Raw genomic sequence first — 16,162 nt, forward strand, 5'->3', positions numbered from 1 at the left:
TTTGCAAGTGGTCCTAAATCAGGGGGCCCTGGTTTCGGTGCTAGCCTCAGGACCCTTGGCCCACCCCAAGAATGCCAGGGACCTAACATAAGGTAAAAGTTAATATTTTATATGTGGAAATCAATATATCTTCCCTCTCCCTAATCTCCAGAGTCCAATTCAGTCCTAGATCCTGTCAACACTACCTCCAAAATATAGCCAAAATATGTTGTCTTCTCTCCATTTTTACAGCCATCACCAAAGTTCAGAATGCTATTATTGTTGGGTCTGGAGACCTAAAGCAGATGAGTGGGTATCCCCTCCCTTGCATGGAGATCCATATCATTCCTGCATCCTGAGGAGTCAGAGGCCTGCATTTTGCACCCTTACAGGGAGTTGTAAACTGCATTTCTGCATCCTAAAGAAAAGTTACAGGGTCTGATAGATCTGCCACAGAGCTGATGAGCAAAATGCTCCCAAGATTGTTTCCCTTCCCCCAATAAAGGTGCAAACCAAACCAGTTCACCCGAGAAAGCCTGCAAATCTACCCCCAATGAGAAAAACCCACCTAACCTGAGCAGCGAGTTACTGGTTTCTGGGTTCCACTGCACTTCTCTAGCTGTAACCTTTCCTTTCTTGAAAAGTGAATAAAGTTTTGCTTTTGTCTCAGTTCCCAATTTTTTTGTGAAATCTTTCATACTTTCTGCACTGGCCTCATGAACAGGGACCTAATGTTAAAAATAAGACCCCTGAAGACCACCAAAGTCACAATTTAAGACAAGAAATAGAGAATTGTCTCAGCAAGGCAAAATTGGCTTCTGCAGAAAGGTGCACAGGCACATGGGCACAGCAAGCACACAGAGTAGACCATAAGTCTGCATTTTCATCCCTGATGCAGAGGGGCTCCTGTCCCCTTTAATCAGATTGGTTGAGTTTGGGTGCACAATCTGCTCATGATTGGTTAATGCTACTCTTGGAATTTGGGGGTGGGATGGGTAGTAATTTCAGCACTCAATGAACAAGAACCCAAAACTGCAAGCAGCTAAGATGGTGACACACTTTGATAGAAAAGACTGTTTTCCTCACAGTTTCCCCCTCTTTTTATTTTCTGTTCTTCAAACTCATTTAACATTGTCTGACTCTTATTTCAGCTGTACTTAACAATTATTTGTATGATACAGGAGTTTATTTAGTTTGAGCAGTTCCATGAGTCTAAGAATTAGTCCCTGTATACAGGGTATAACACAACAAGGAGGGATATTAAGATTGAGGTCACCATCCACTTCCATTTCCCAAACCATTGCTCTAGCCAGTTAGTAAGGGGGTCATTTATCCTTGAATTCTTAGCCAGTTCATTTGACAGGGCTATCAGGCCTTGGAGAGCCTTGGTTATGGTCCCATTTGGAGCTGTGTTGTTAGGGATGAATGTACAGCATTCGCCCCCAATCAGGACACCTTACCTCCCCTCCTTTTTTCTGCCAGAATCATGCCTAGAGCCTTTCGGTTTTCCCATGCCATCTGGAGGGGCCTAGTTGTTCTGCAATTCCTCTTACTGCATCCATAGTATAGTTGAAAAATCTCTGCTAGTTATAATGAATATAGTTAATCCAGTCCACATTTTTATTAATAGTGGACCACCAGAATAATGCTGATTTGAATCCTGCTGCCATCTGGTTCCTTACTTTGAATTCATCAGGGACTCCTCGTGGGACCTCAACGGCATCTTTGTAGACATAGGAGTGAAACAACTCTCCAGGGGAAACAAGATCTCATTCTGTCTTTCCTTGGTTAGGGAAGGTTTGGGTTTCTGGGATGCCAGAATGAAAGGGATAACCAATTGGACTAGAGTGCAAGTCCCACTGCAATGACTGAAAGAGTCTCAAGCAAAGGTCCATGGCAATACCACCAAACATCTGCCCTGGTGACAGAGCAGACTTGTTGCTTATCTTTTCAAAGGATTGGGCTTCACTGCATCCAGATGTGTTTCCCAGAAACTCTAGCCCTTTCCCTCTACCTAGAGAGGCAAGAGGCAAAGTTAGAGCTTCAAGATGGGGGTCTGATGGACTGAGGTAGCTTTAGCCTTTCAGGGTTATTTATCACAGGAAACAGTAGTGACAAAGTCCTGCAAGATCCATTGCCCCAGGCTTTCCTTTCCTGGAAGAGAGCAATCATGCATGCCATACCAGCAGAGTCAGTGGTCCATCCCAAGGGGAAAGAGACAACTTGAGGTTCCAGTCTTCCCATCGCACACGTGTAGCAATCACTCTTATTTAAAGTGTGAACAAAATATTTAATCCATTTCAGCCAGGCATTCGTTTCCCCATAACCGGTTTCAATAGCTATAGTCTGTCTTAGGTCTTTGACCTCCACTGATTATGATGGAGTTGGGGGAGCAGTGTTGGGGATAGGGTACTAGGGGGCACTGTGATAGTGGGAAGCAATTCTAAGAGAAATGAAACTATAGATCTGTGGGCCCAATAAAGTTAGTTCCTAATCCATAGTGCCTTAAAACAGATGGCTCTGTGGTCATAGAATGGGGATCATTTATGATCTGCCTAAGGGAGTTACATTGGTGGGACTGACAATTGTGAGGGGGAGTAACCTTAAACTGGATTTTATTCCTTAATTTCTCCAATTATCCTTTCCCCATTCTTTGGGGTAGTAGTAGACTGGTGAGATATATTCCCCAGGTATTGTCATCAATCCTACCATGATCCATGCATAACATGGATAATAACCATCTTCATAACTACAGTTTTTGTAACCAGGGGCAGGGTCTGAACACATATATATCATCTCAGCCCTAGTCTGGATATAACGCTGATTCTCAAGGTCCCCACAGGGCATTACAATGCACACATCAAGCTCAATAGATATAGCGGAAGAGGTCTGAGGGATACTGATAGTAGTCAGACAGTTTCCCAAGTGGAAAAGGAATAAGAGCCCAATTACAATCTCTTTAAGGTTACTTTTATGTCACCAGGACTTGAAGACATGGCCCATCATTCCTCCTTGGGAGCTTTTTTTTTGGGTGTAGTGGGTCCATCCTTTCTCAGTGGTACATACTGCTGTCTCAGTAGTGAGTAGCACCTGATAGGGTCCCTCCAAAGATGGCTTGAGCTTCTCTCCACTCCAACTCTGGATCAGAATGTAATCTCCCAGTAGGTGTAAGCACTGGAAACTCCAGCGGTGGAGTCTGGGCCAGCAGTCCCTGTTGTATAAGGGATGATAGAGCTGAAAAGAGACAAGACACATAATTTTGGAGAAACTTATCTTTGGTTTCAAAAGAGGGGAAGCTGGGGGGCTGGCCCAGATAGGATAACCCATATAACATTTCATAAAGAGAGATTCCTATGTCTTTCCGCAGGTCTGTCCTAATCCTGAGTAAGGCTAGAGGTAGGCATTTGGTCCAGGATAACCTGGTCTCAAGAACTAGTCAGTTGCCTTTTTGATTTATTCTTGATTTATTCTTTCAACTTTTCCTAGAGAGAGTGGGTGCCATGTTGTATGATATTCCCATCTGATATCTAATGCCCTCACCAATTCTCTGATTACATTAGCTGTAAAGTGACTCCCATTATCTGAATCTATATTTTCAATAAGTCCAAACTGAGGAATTATATTGTCTAAAAGCATTTTAACTACTCCATTGGCAGTGGTGCTAGATAGGGACCTAGCCTCAACTCAGTTAGATGGTCTACTATAACCAGTAAATACTTCAGACAGCCCACCCAGGGTAATTCAATGTAGTCCACCTGAACACTTTGAAAAGGCCTCAGGCCTGGATTTCTTCCCCCAAAATGTTGCTCCCTTAGGGCCTGTTTGTTAACCTTCCTTCAGGTTAGACAAGCTTCAGTGATCTGTTTTTGCTAGAGTATAGATTCTTAGACACACATAAACTCTGAGGATGACATCACATAGCCTGGAACCCACCCCCCAATGACTTCCTTGGTGTAATTGGGTTAAAATCTCCCTCATGATAGGTTTGGAGAGTACTTCCCTCCTATCTAGGAGGAGCCGTTTCCCTTCCAAGGTCTGGGAAACACCCAGCTTCCCAAGTTGAGCTTTCTCCTGGGCAGTGAAAACAGAGGTTAGGGACAGGATCTGAATAACAGGAATGAGATGTAGCATTGGTATCTCTGGGTGGAGGGCAGCCTCCTTTGCAGCTTCATCAGCTAGGTTATTTCCCTGTGCCTCAGGGGAGTTGCCTCATTGATGTCCTGGGATATGGACTATTGCCATCTCCTCAGGAAGCATAAGTTTCTCCAGCAATCTGATAATCAGCTCTTTGTTTACCAGGTCCTGTCCTCTACTATTAATCAACCCTTTCAACCCATATTTTTCCAAAAGTATGAGCCACTCTGAATGCATATTTAGAGTAAGTATAGATCATTCTTTCTTTGTCTCTTAAGAATTTTAGTACTTAATTGAGAGCAAATAGTTTACAAGTCTTAGCTGACCAGTTATTGGGTAACCTCCCTGATTCAATAACTTTTAATTTGACTGCATCTACCATCAAATATACATTATGTCTTCTTCCTTGAATAACCATAGAGAAACCATCCACAAATAGCCTAAGTCCATCCAGGAAGGATGTTTCCCTGAGATCAGGTCTGATTCTAGTCTGGTATTCAATAAGATCCAGACAGCAATGTTCCATAGGTCCTGAGCTTCCCATCCCAGCAAAAATCCCACTGGGTTTAAATAATCTTTGGTGGTGAGGAACAAGTAATCCCTTTTCAGTAGGATAGCTTCATATTTTAATATTTTGGAGTCAGTCAGCCACCTTCCTACTTTTACTGAAGAATAATTCTGACCTGGTGGGGTGTACTAACTATCAGGGACACTCCAAAAGTTAATTTTTGGCCCTATTGACTAATAGAGCCATAGTGGCAACTGCTTGTACATGCTGGTCATCTTCCAGTTACAGGTTCAAAAAATTTGGATAAATAAGCCACAGGTTGTTTCTTTCCCCCATGCTCCTGAGTGAGGACCCCAAGGGCAGTTCCCTTATTTACATTAACAAATAAATGGAGAGGCTTCTCTAGGGAAAGTGGGGCCAAAATAGGGGCTGTGATTAAGGACTGTTTAAGACTTTCTATTTATCTGGACTTCTTCTGGCTCCCAACATAAAGGATCAGGTTCCTCTTCCAAAAGCTTTGAGTAAAGGGTTTTAGTTCTGAGTGCATAGGATTCTATCCACTGTCTGCGATATCCAATTAAACCCAGAAATTTTCAAAGTTCCCTTTTGGTATCTGGTAGAGGCATACCAGTAACCCCTCCTATTCTCTCAGGACCTAATCTACGTTTTCCCTTGCTAATCAAATGTCCCAAATATTTGACCTCTTCTTCAACAAATTATAACTTAGTTTTTTAGATTTTTAATCCTTGGTGGCCCAAGAAGTTTAGGAGACTAATTGTAGTATCTGTCACCTCTTTTTTGGTAAGTCCAGATAATAGAAGGTCATCCATATATTTTAATAAATTCATCTGGGAGGGAAGGGTAGATTCCTCCAGCACTTGTTCTAGGACCTGACCAAATAGTTTAGGGGAGTCAGTGAAACCTTGTGGAAGGACTGTCCATCTGTATTGTTGCTTTCTCCCTGTTGGAGTGTTCTCCCATTCAAAGGCAAAGATGTCCCTGCTATCCTTCACCAGGGTGAAGGCCCAGATGCATCCTTTAATGTACAACACTAACCCACTGATGATCTGGAGGTATTTTACTGAGGAAGTGTAGGGGTTTGGTATGACTGGGTGCTTGCTGTGAGCCATCTGGTTAATGGCCCAGAGATCCTGTACCAGCCGATAAGATCCATCTGACTTCCTAACTGGAAGGATCAAGGTATTAAAAGGAGACATGCAGGGTTCCAAAAGGCCATCCTTCAATAACCCCTTAATTATGGGTTTTAGGCCCAGCCTCCCTTCCAGGGGTATGGGGTATTTCTTCCTTTGTATTGTCTCACTGGGGGTTTTCAAGCTAACCCTAACCCTAACCCTTCCCTGTTCCCATCCCTGGTCCACACCTCAGGGAAAATTTAGCCCTTAATTTGTGCTGTCATCAAATTTAATGAAATGTTAAAATTCTTTTCCCTAAATTTTATCTCTATGCCCAGCTCAGACATTAAGTCTCTCCCTAGAAGATTGATTCCAGTCTCAGGTACAAAAAGGATATTAACCCATGCCACCTGATCTTGGAATTTCACTGGGATGCATTTGAAGAGAGGGACGTGAAATTCCTCTCCCTGTATTCCAGAAATTGTGAGCTACCCTGAGGAGAGGGGGCAGGCCTGGGGGGACCATAGTAAGAGATGACCTGCCCACTCCAGAGATGGCCAAAAAAATGATTTTTTTCCTTTGGGTTCTACTTTTGTATTTATCAAGGGCTCCTTGTAGGACCTGTCCACATAAAAGAGCCTCTAACCCCCTTATTCTTCCTCAGATGTCATAAGGCGAAATATCTTCTCCTCAGGGCATTCTCATTTGAAATGTCCTGGCTTCCCACACCAGTAGCACCCATTCTCTTTCTTTCCCTCTGAAGCCTGTGAGTTTGGCCTTCCATTCTGGAGTTTCTGAGCAGGTCTTGGCCCAACTCTCTGAAAAGTATTTTTCTCCTCAGTAATCTGCCTGATTATAGCCAACATAATCTTAGCTGTTTATTTTTGTTTTTCCTCATCTTTTCTCACATAAACCTTTTGGGACTCTCTTAGTAATTCTTCCAAGCTTTTGGAAGAATTCCAGTTTTCTACCTTTTGTAATGTCTTTGTAATATCTGGCCAACTATTGGTCACAAAGTGAAGTTTTAGCATTCCCTGTCCAGGGGACTATCTAAATTTAATCTTGAATATTTTCTCATTTGGTTTTTTAGCCTATGAAGAAAGTCAGTCTCTCATCCTTTCCTTGTTGTACATTAAAGATTTTGGATGGGTTTTGGGATTCAGGAACAGATTTCCTACTTCCTTTAAATAATTATATTTCCCCCATCTCCCTTCTGTTAGTAGGGTCATTATTATTCCAATGAGGGTCCTCGAGGGTAAATTTCCTGTCTGCAGGCTGAACCTCAGGGCCTGGTGGGTTCTCTCTTTCCCATGCAGCCATGGCAGTAAATTTATGGGCCTAGGAACTGGTCAAGTTGATTTGACACTCCATGTGGGTCTTCTAAAAGGGGCTTTAATTCTCTCTTTAAATTTTGGACTTCTGTGCTAGTCAGTGGAGCATCAACATAACCAGGTTCCAGTTGGAACCTCTCTGAGTGGGTAAAAGGTCTGTGACTGCATTGTGGGTGACAGAGGAAAGGTGAGATTCTGAATATCCCTCTGACATTGTTGGAGTTCCCTTCTAAGCCCCGAAAAGGATGAACTGTGACCTGAAGTTGAGGCTGAACCTGATTGGGGGGGTGTGTCACTTGGGGGCTCAGAAGGGAGCTTGGGCTGGGCCTCCAGAGTCTCCTGACTGGAGTCCCCATCCTGATCTTGGGACTCCACCTGAGAAGCTAAAGCACCCAGATTATAAGGGGGAGATAAACAGAAAAGAGGATCCCACTTGGAGGGGGTTTCCTTCAGCTTGGTTTTGTCCCCTTTCCCTAATTTTAAGGGAAAGAGAAACACAGATCCCTGTCTCCAACAAAGGGCATACTTAGTCTCTTCTGGGCTCCCAGGATTCTTGTCATTAACACATTCAATAAGTAAATGGCAGACCCAGTCCCTGTCTGATCCAAATTCTGCCCAGAAGATGGCCGGTTTGAAAATGGGTCTCTGTGTCCAGATAAAGCAGCAATATTTAATCATTTGCTGCTTCTTTGTGCCTTTGGTCTGGAGGTTATCTGGCCAATATTTTAACATCTGTCCTAGCAGACTGTCTGATGGAATTTTGTTTTCAGTTTCATTTTTTTAGAGCTCTTTTTATTTGTGGCATTCCCCATTCTGGTCTATCTGGTTGGTGAGAAGCTTAACCTCCCTAACTTCTTGGAGGTGTCTCACACACACACTAGATACCCATGAGGGGAGTGGCCGGGAATGCACAAAATGAGTGGTGTTATTTGTTTTCCCATGTGCCAGAGAGGAGGAACACTTACTCTTCTCCATAGCCCTCATCCCTTATGTCTTTGTCTCTGTCTTGATATCTAGCAAATGGGAGGAATGGAGGAGGTCAGTGTAAGATCACCCCCTAGAGTTCCTGCTTAAGAACTTTAAGAGGGGATTTAATGAAGATTACAACATCAAGCTGACTCCTGGCAAGCTTTGTATCTTCTGTAAAATAGACCAGCCTACTTTCAGTGTAGGATGGCCCTTGGAGGGGTTATTAGACAAGGTATTAATCAACAGAGTTTTTAAAGTAGTTGTAGCTGGGCCTGGAACACCCAGATGGTTCCTTATATCAACTGCTGGCAGGATGCAGTCCTCAGTTGGCCCACATGGCTAAGGCCCTCTAGAGAAAGCATGAAGGGTTATGGTAACAGGGAAAGCAGCAGCTTCCAAGTACAGGGGAAAATTTAAAAAGCCAGAGAAAAGCATATTAGTGGGGGACCCTGAGGAGTCCCCACCACCCTTATGTGGCACTGTACAGATTAAAGAATTTGTAGGAGTTGCAGGTTTCTGCTGTATCTGGATCCCCAATTACTCTCTCAGCAAAACCTTGTTATGAAGCCACAAAGTGGGGGGTGGGGGGAACAGAAAACCATGGTATAGGGAAAGGAGAAAGAAAAGGTCTTTAAAGAAATTAAGAGGGCACTCACAAATGCCCCTGCTCTGGGCTTGCCAGATTTTTTTTTTGCATTAACTCTTCTTTATTTTATTTTTTAAATTTATATGGGCACACAATGTTCAAATCATTTCTCCCCCCTCCCTTCACCCCCTCCCTTACCACCTACCACCTACCACTCCCCCCTTGGTACCCAGCAGAAACTATTTTGCCCTTATCTCTAATTTTGTTGAAGAGAGAGTATGAGCAATAATAGGAAGGAACAAGGGTTTTTGTTAGTTGAGATAAGGATAGCTACACAGGGAGTTGACTCACATTGATTTCCTGTGCATGTGTGTTACCTTCTAGGTTAATTCTTATTGAGGTAACCTTTTCTCTAGTTCCTGGTCCCCTTCTCCTATTTGGGCTTGCCAGATGTGATGAAGCCCTTCTTCGTACATGTACAAGAAACACAGGTGACAGTGTAGGAGTTTTGACCCAGGTGCTAGCTTCCTGCCACCACACAGTGGCTTATCAAAGGAACTTGATGCAGTTTCCTGTGGCTAGAAGCCACTGCCATCTTGGTAGCTAAAACAGACAAACTCACTTCAGGACAAGAACTCACAGTCAAAGGTACACAGTCTTTGTTGACTCTCATGGAATATAAAGAAAATCATTGATTAACATAGTCCTGAATGGTCACATATCAAAGAATGTTATCTGCAAACCCATGTGTCTGGCTCAAGGTTGTTAAGACTCTAAACCCAGCCACCTTATTATTCAGGCCCACTGGATCATGACTGTTTAGAGATTATGGATGAGGTGATCTCCAGCCAGCCAGAGTTGACCGACAAGCCTATTAGTCATCTGGATATTGAGTATTTCATGGATGGCAGCAGCTTTGTCTGGGATGGCACATGTTTTGCTGATACACTATAGTGACTCTGGAAACTGTCATTGAAGCATGGCCACTGCCAGTCAGGATCTCTAACTCAGGAGAAAAAGTGTTAAATATGGACAACGAATTCTAAAATTACCAAAAGCTCTATGGGCTCCTATGTGAGTAGTGGCCATGTACTGCTGAGGGCTCCAGAAGGGGGAGACAACAGTTGTTTAGGAAAACCAAAAGTCTGATAGGGAAGACAAGTTAGCAGCACTCACAGGAGGACAAACCTTGGCCTCACTGACAACTGCTTTGTTCCCATGCACCTTATCTTAATGGGACCCAGGGCATACTTCACAAGAACAAGCTTGGTTTGAGACTGAAGGAGAAAATTTTCTACTGGGTGGATGGTGGAAACTTACTGATGGCTACATTGCCATAACTGAGTCACTGGCTCCCACATTTGTCAAGCAGTTCCATGAAAGAACTCACTTAGAGCAGACAGCTCTTGAGATCATCTTGTCCCAGCATTTTTATGTCCCCAAGATCTCAAACATAAGTAAGACAATATGTGAAAGCTACAGTCTGTGTGCCAGAAACAGTTACTTACAAGGGCCATGATATAAATATTTGCTGGGATTTGTCTACACTTTCTCATGATGGATGAAAGCCTTCCTCACTTGGACTGAGAAAGCCTGAGATATGGCCAGTTGCCTGTTAAAGGAAATCATCTATAGGTTCAGACAATGGACTGACCTTTGTGACTGAGGTGGTATAATTGATGGCTAAGGGATTAAAAATAAATTAAAAGCTACACACAGCATACTGTCCCAGAGTTCAGGGAAACTAGAACATATGAACTGGCTCTAAAATTGCAATTGGGAAAACTATGCCAGGAAACCCACCTACAGTGGAATCAATTACTGCCCATAGCCTTGCTCAGGATTAGGTTAAGCCCCACCAAACAAATGGGTCTCTCCCCTTTTGAAATTATTTTTGGGTATCCATCCCCTTTTGTCAAGGGCCTGCAAGGGGCCCTTAAGAAACTAGGTGACCTCACCTTAAGACAACAAATACAGGCCCTTGTGTTGACTCTCTCAAAAATCAATGACAGGGTGAGAGAGAGACTCCCATGCACACTTATAAACAAGGGGATACTGTTTGGGTAAAGAAATGGAATAGTCAACTGCTAAAGCCCCACTAGAGGGGCCCTTTTGTTGTTGTTTTGTCCACTCCCACTGCAGTTAAAGTAGCAGAGATTGTTCCCTGAATCCACCACTGCTGAGTGAAGCCAGCTTCCCTCGAATGGGAGTGCATCCCTGAACCAGTCTCACTGTACAACACCTGTACCCTTCCCCAACAAGACGCTGCTTTCCAGGAGTCAACAGGAGACCATGGAAGACAAGATGTCAGCCCTGCTGCAGTCACTCTGGAAGCTGACTAGTCTATGCATGGTGGAAGCTTGAGGAGTCATCCATCTCACCTTTGAGGATGAATCCCTCCATGTTCTCTTTTTGCTAATCTTGGTCAACTCTCTACCTGGGGATGCCCAGGATTTGGACTGTGACTCATGTATGTACACTACCCAAGTAGGGTGTGCTGTTATCAAAACTCTGGTTTTCCATACTTATTATTCCTGTGTGGGCACCATTGTTGGGTCATGCACCCACAACCACACTACCTACTCAGTGTCCTTTCATGTTGGTTACTATAACTGTTTTAACCTCATCTATCACCCTAGGGAGCAATGGTTAGAGGTTTAAAGCTTCACCAGCACTGGAAAGCTCATTAACTGCACCCAGGTTAATGACTCAACAGACCCGTGTCCATATACTTTGATATGTGTGCCACAACAGCTAAAAATATCAGGCCTTGGGACAACTGTGGGGAGCCAGCCTGAGAAAGGACCTCTAGGTTAAATGACAAGTATATCTGCCCAAAAGATGACAGTGGAACATCTGGTTGTGCATACTATGAATGACTCTACCATCCTTATTGGGGTTGTGAAAGGTGGACAACTTGGCTTGAAGGGGAGGTCCATACCTAACATGAAACTGCCTCTATTTTACAAAAGAGAAAAGCAACCTGACTCCATTCTTGGTGCCTGTAAGCCTGTAAACTTCGCTATTTTCAAACTCAATGAAGCAGTCTGGAAAGTTGGTAAAAGATTTGACATTTTAATCTATAAAAGGAACCAGATCCCAATACTTTGCTACATTTTCAACTCATCAGGGTCACTTATGAGAGCTCCTCATACAAGGTATCTCCTTTTATGAGGAGATACAAAGTGAGTTTCCCATCTCAGTTACAACCAAAAACCTGTTCCTCTCACTAATTGAGTCCAGAACACAAACTCTGAGTGTAACTTCATGTTATTTTTGGAGGGAAATGAATGAATTAGCCATGGGAAGTGAAAGAGCCAAACCCACAAGAGCCTTTTAATGAAACCACTCTCCCTAGCCTCAGGGAGAGCATTTAGCTCCTTAAAACCTCTATTATTGAAAATTACTGTATCTCCCATCCAAAAGACCAATTCTCCACCCAGTAGGAGAATTGAGTTGCTTGGTACAAAAGTTTTACCATGATGCTACTCAGGAAACTCAGTGGTGGGGGATTCCCAATCACATGGAGATCCAACCTCACATGATGGCTAACTTCCCTAAGCTTGCAATAGTCTGAAATAATCTCAATCTTAGTAACTGCTGTTTACAGATTGATGATGAGGAAAAGATAATTAAAGAGATTACTGAGATGAAAGAAGATGAAAAAGCTTGCCATGTCCCTGTGCAGACCTGGAAGGGATGGAGTCCCAGTGACCTATTTGGGGGCTGATTTTGAAACCTAGGTGGGTTCAAGACCTTAATAGGGACAGTGTTTCTTGTCTTAGGTGCATGCCTGATACTACCCTGCCTAAAGCCCCTGGTACTGCCGTCCTTCAGGACTATTATGGAAACCACTGTAGAAAGACAGTTGCTCATGTAATGGTGCTATGGAAATACAAACCCTTAGATCCAAATGATGCTTTTTGACCCAAAAGTGAGTCTGAGTATCAAAGGGAGGGAATGTGGCAGAAAGGTAGGGAGGGGGAAGGGTGATAATAAATGATAATGAGAGTTAATGAGTGCTACAGTACAACAAAAACTGGAGTTTTGTTAGAGTCCCTTTGTTCTTGGGGTTCAGCCTTTGGACTCAAGTCTGTTGAGTTGCTGCTGGCTTGCAAAATAAACTTGCTTTGGTGCCCTCTCTGTCTCTCTGAGCCCTCTCGCAACAATATTTATAATTTTGAGCATAATTATTAGTCCAAAGATGGCTTCCAAAGAAGTAAATCATTTTTTTATACACAGGTGAATGAGTCTAAGAGTCTTGTGCTCTTTTTGTATCACTGAACTTATATATCTTTTTTAATATATATTTTACATACGTAAAAATAGAAACAGATTGAGTTCAGATTTTTTGTTTGGAAAAATGTTTGACAGAGGCAAAATGTAAAGTTGTCAAGGAGGAACAGTCAGTGGCTACAAAGAGATTAAGACATGTTACTCAGTAGATGTTGCTAAAGTACAACAAACATAAAGAATATTATCATGAAAAGCTGCAAAGCTGAGTTTGAGGCAAAGGAGTTGTTTGTGCTTGAATGAAGAGCTTCTCTTTAGTTAGGGAAAGGGAGATAGATTTGAGTGAGAGAGATAGAGAGACAGAGAGAGAGAGAGAATGCTTCAAACACATGAGGAAATACAGTAAGATTGAAGGGATCATCATGTTGAGGTATGGAAAAGGTCAAAGGAGAGAACTTTGTCATTTGTACCAGGCTGACTAAGGGTTTATTGCATGCCAGATGCCTCACAGAACATCTCTTGCTTTACTGAAGTTAATCCTCAAAATAACCTCATGAGATGAGTCTTTTACTTTCCTTCAGCTTATAATGTCTATTACAGAGGCTTTGGAAAATGAAGAACCTTGCACAAGTGAACAGGAGAGCCAGAAATGAAACTTTTGCCTGTATTCTGGGAACCCTGATCCCATGACTAGACAGCCTTTCCCAATAAAGCATTAGATATACTTTGAAATTTGTTTCTTGATTAAAGTTGTCTGTGGAATGAGTGAGGGATTGATAAGTGGCCCCACATAAAGCCCAAGTTGCTGAACCACTTGAACTAACTCTGACACTCCCTATAAACAGGTGTCAGCGTAAAGAATTGAAGAGGAATGCTAGTCCCTTCATTGTCAAAGGTTTACCCAACAGTGTGTTCAGTAATGACAGCTTTTTAGGCAGCACTGTCTTACTGAAGCTCTAGCTACACACCTTCTGAGAGGACTTGAATCTCCACTGTGCCAAATCTCCATTTTACCAAAATCCTTGAGGCTATTTTTATGCTCATAGAAGAGATATTCTTCACTTTTCTAAGCATGAATATTTCATTGTTCTATGACTGTCCAAAATCTGGTTTCAACTCTATGTGCACATTTCTGTTACATTAGAATTAGCAAGGGTAATTATAATTAATTATAACTAAGTGTAATGAACATATAGCATTATATATGTATATAATTTTGACATAATTATAAAATAAGTAGAAAAATTATAATAAATTTGATGTTAACAAGAAGTATTACTTCAAAGAGCTATCAATTCCATTTCACATTTTTCTTCTTATAGGCATATTTTGTTTGTTAACTAATATATATATATATATATATATATATATATATATATATATATATATATATATACACATATAATGCTTGTGAGGTGGGATAAGGGATGTCAGTGCGGGTTCCAGGCTCTGATACTTTGTTGGACAAGTTAACCAAAACATTTTGAGCTTATTTCATTAGTTTAACATAAGCTCTGCTACTTATACCTCATTGAATAAATGCACTTCACAGCACAAGGCATAGTTCATAGCACTCTTGATAAAAACAGGCTTATCCCTCACTCAGATGTAAAAGACAGACTAGACATCAGTATTCTCCCCACAAAATAAGCTCTATCTCATCCTTCATTTGAGTTAGCAGCCTCCAGAAGGTATGCAGTCCTATAGCAATGCCAGCTTTCTGTCTGGCATTCACACCTCAATAAGAAAATGGTGAGAATGAAGGATACACCCTCTTAAATCCTCAGGGATGTTTCTCTATGTCAATATATGCAAGTGTTTGAGGACTATTCATGCAAATACAGAAGTTGAAATGTTGTATTACATTGGGTTTCTCTGATTTTTATTTGTAAAATTATGAAAACCCATCCATTTATTTACTTTGATATGAGAAACATTTTCGGATATGCTGTTTCATGCCTGTTATCCCACCACTTGAGAGGTGGACATTAGGATGATCATGGTTTGAGGGCAATCTCAAAAACAAAATGCAGGGTGGGGTGATGTGCACCTGAGATCCCAGCTAAGGGGAAGGATGTGAAGGATCATGGACTGAGTCTGACCTCAGAGCAAAACAAGAGACCCTATTTGAGAAATAAAGGAAAAAAGTTGGTGTGTGGCTCAAGCTGTAGAGCATCCAAGTAGCATCACTGGCCTTGGCTCAAACCCAGTTCCCCACCCCCAAAGAGGAAAAAACAAGAAAAAGTATCTTAAAAATGCTTGATAAAAAACTACATATGCAGCTATTCTATGAGGAAAGACTGAAACCCAAGTAAACAGTGCATTTCTTTCTCAAAAATACTTTTAGAATTAGCAGCGTTTTGTTTTCCTTATGTAAGTTATTTGATGTAAGAGTTTATATTGTCTCAGTGACTAAAAAAGTACAGGTTGTTTATGCAAGATAACTGGAGAAACCCTCTAGTCTTAAATAGTCCTAAATATATTCACATAGCAATTTCCTCCCACTTGAATAAGGATATGAATAATCAAATATAAAAAATATAAACTTTGTTACATAGAATATAAATTTTATTATTACTGCCAGTAATAACAAAATAAGAAAGTCTTTGAGCCAAATTATATCCAAAGGTAATGGCACACATATTATAGAAAGAAATATCAGTGGGAAAATTCAAGAATGGCAGAAGAGAAAAAGGCAAGAAGGAAGATTAAAGACTCCAACTGTGAATATTTCACTCCAGGTCTAGTCAAGACCTAGGTCTGAAGCAGACATAGAAAGTAAGCTTACCATGGGACAGAGAAAGAACTGATGAAAAAGAAGTGAATCCAAATATGATGTATTTGATGCATTGTAAGAACTTTTGTAAATGCCACAATATAGACACACAAACACCGAGCACAATGAAAAACAAATGGTGGTGATGGGAAAGACATGGAATCCCAGACCTTAAGAAACCTCATTGTAATGATAAACAGAGATGTGTTCATATATAAGTATATGTCTACAGTGCTCTGGGCAGACATAGAAGAAAGCAACTATCTCCTTGGAGGAATGAAAAAATGTCCTCCAAGGAAGTCAGGTCTTTTTCTGATTTTAGAGTTTACTCTAAACCTGATTCTGGATGAATATTGAGATCTTGCCTTTAGCCTCTCTGACAGCATGGAGACTAGCTCTGTCATGAGTTTCTTGTCAGAAATACAGGTGTGAATTTAGTGAAGGAACTCAAGAGTTGGGGACAGGATACAATGTTACTGTTTCCCTTTGACTAAATGTCCTGGCTTCATGATG

Source organism: Castor canadensis, chromosome 9, assembly GCF_047511655.1.
Source record: "Castor canadensis chromosome 9, mCasCan1.hap1v2, whole genome shotgun sequence".
NCBI lineage: Eukaryota > Metazoa > Chordata > Mammalia > Rodentia > Castoridae > Castor > Castor canadensis.